This window comes from Choloepus didactylus, chromosome X (genome assembly GCF_015220235.1).
Source record: "Choloepus didactylus isolate mChoDid1 chromosome X, mChoDid1.pri, whole genome shotgun sequence".
Lineage (NCBI taxonomy): Eukaryota > Metazoa > Chordata > Mammalia > Pilosa > Megalonychidae > Choloepus > Choloepus didactylus.
In genome coordinates, this window is record NC_051334.1 from 134,232,315 (window position 1) to 134,235,171 (window position 2,857).

A 2,857-nucleotide genomic window follows, 5' to 3' on the forward strand; every position below is an offset into this window, starting at 1 on the left:
GCAGGGCTTTCTTCTGCATTTTGTTCTTTAGTCTTTATAAGTCTTATATCTGTTTTGTTCCTCAATTCTTCTGTTAGTATCTTCTTTTGTATTTATTTTGCTTTTTGTAATGTATCATTTTGAGAACCTTCCCATTTCCTTATGAATATTTTCATCATATTTTTCCCTTGTGGTTATAATGATATTTAAATTTAACATCCCAAATATATAAAAACCATATTTTGTTTGATACCAACTTGAATTCAATAGTATTTACATACACTGCTACTATACCCCTCCATCCCCCACTTAATTAAATTAAGAAATGAAAAGGTGGCTATTGCAACCAACCCCACTGAAATAAAAGACTATAAGAGGATGCTATGAACAAATGTATGGCAACAAATTAGATAACCTAAATGAAATGGTCCAATTCCTTGGAAAACACAAATTAACTGCACTGACTCAAGAAGAAATGGAAGAGATCAACAGAAAAATAGCTAGTGCAGAGATTAAATCAGTCACCAAAAACCTCCCAACAGACACATGCCTTCTCCTCTTTGATATCACTGGGAACTTTTATCCTTAAAAATGGGTTTACCCAGCAGCACATTGCTAGCTGGCATCTACCAGAACATGATGCCATCCTCCTCCTCTTGCCATCATAGCCACAGAGCAGAGCCAAGTTGATCACATAGAGGAGCATGGTTATCACTTCATGGGTGACCCACCAGCTGTTTTTCTTTGTTGTTGTTGTTTTGTTTGGTTTTGTTTTGCTTTGTTTTGTTTTGTTTTTATCAAGGCAAGTTTTGCTCCATGGCTGGGAATTTTTGCCAGAGCTCCCACTATGTGCAGTGGATTTTGGATAAACAAGATCTATGGAAGGAGCACCAAAAGGACTTCAAGTTTCTCTCAGAAGAGGAATACTGTAAATTACAAATATTTTTCTGCAAATGTTATCAAAGCATTAGGAAAACATCCTAAATTGTGGCAAGTTTTTGCTATTGCTAAAGCTATAGTATATTTCAAGAGATTCCATGCCAGGTATTCTTTGCTATGTACAGATCCTGTATTAATGGCCCCTACATGTGTGTTTTTGGCATCCAAATTAGAGGAATTTGGAGCAGTCTCAAATGCAAGATTGATTTCTGCTGCTATTTCTGTATTAAAAACTAGATTTGCATATGCCTTTCCAAAGGAATTTCCTTATAGGATGAACCATATATTAGAAAGTGAATTCTTTTAGAACTTATGGATTGTTCTTGATAGTTTATCACCCTTATAGACTTTTGATCCAGTATGTTCAGGACATGGGCCAAGAAGATTTGTTGCTTCCCCTTGCATGGAGGATAGTGAATGATACCTACAGGACAGATCTTTGCCTACTGTGTCCTCCTTTCATGATAGCATTACCTTGCCTATATGTAGCCTGTATTGTACAGCAAAAACATGCCAAACAGTGGTTTGCTGAGCTTTCTGTAAATGTGGAGAAGATTTTGGAAATAATCAGGGTTATTTTAAAACTATATAAGCAGTGGAAGAATTCTGATAAGAGGAAAGAAATGGCAGCTATTCTTAGTAAGGTGTGGAAACAAAAACCACCTCCAAACAGAAGTTCCCTGAATGATTATCTACTCATGGCAGGGCCTGAAGCTGCAAGATGATGATGGACAGGATAGGGCAATAATCCTATTGTCATGGTTATTGGTATTTTCAGATTTTAGTTAAGTTTATTTTAAATATTCAGTATTTTCCAGGAAATTACTGTATTTCTTCCTGACTTAAAAAGTTTGCTGTATTTCTGTATGATTTTACTGTGGCTTTGGGCAACAATTTTTTTGGAAGAAGACTTCTTGATTTTCATAATTAGTCAATAGGAATAGGATTTTATATGTAGGATTTAATTTTACAAGAAATATGTTTGGAAGAAGCCTAATTTCTATGTTGAATGATACCTGTAATGACAGTGAAATCCCATAACCTAATTTAAGCTTTCTTGAGTGTGTATGGACACCTAACTTCCAGAATACTTGTTATATGTTAAGGCACAAAGTTCCATAAGAGTAAAAACATAAAACAAAGTGTTAGTCTTCTGGATTTTAATTTTTTCACTTCTCTGTCTTACAATTAGAAAGCTTTGTTTTGTAGAATTGTGCCACAGAGTAACTAACTTAAAAAATTATTAGATTTATCAGGCTGCTGAAAATGAATCTTTTAATTGGTGTAAATTCTCTTTCTTCCCCACTTAAACAGTGAAGGACAACAGCATCCAAATGGAAGTCAGAAATCTAGTCACAGCCAATCTTAAAACATTCCAAAGAATTCTGTAGTGTACCACTTGGAAATAAACCATTTCAGTAACATCTTCAATGGAACACAAATGACAACAAATAACCTGTTTCCATCAAGCTTATTGGGAAGTAATTTTATTTTTGCAAAATAATTTTTTCTTTAATTGATTCTAATACATTGATTAAAATCTCTTGATTATAAAAGTTTGGAAGTGTTCTAAGGGAACCTAAAAATAGACAGACATAGACATTTTGAAATTAATTGATTAGCATAATAGTTTTTAATTTGATTAATAGCAATTATAGATTTTTATTATAATTAAGTCAGAAAACATGAAGCATAATTTGATTTAACTTTCTCTTTGGTCATCAAAACACCAAGAAAAGACATCAAAAGTCAAATATATGAGGTTTTTTTCCCTCCTTAAGTTAAACTTTAAAACTATAGTTTAAGGAATCATATCTCACAAAATCCTGGAAGATTGTGGTAATGATGTTGATAATTTCAGGGAAATTAATCAAGTACCTATTGATTTAAATATATATTTTATTCAGTATTTTGTTATTTAGCCATGGAAGATACTAGT

At 33.0% G+C, this 2,857-nt stretch overlaps 1 pseudogene; it reads left to right on the forward strand.

Annotated features, from left to right (window-relative positions):
- Window positions 1–777: 777 nt before the first annotated feature.
- Window positions 778–2,287, forward strand: LOC119523507 (annotated as a pseudogene).
- The last annotated feature ends 570 nt before the right edge of the window (window positions 2,288–2,857 follow it).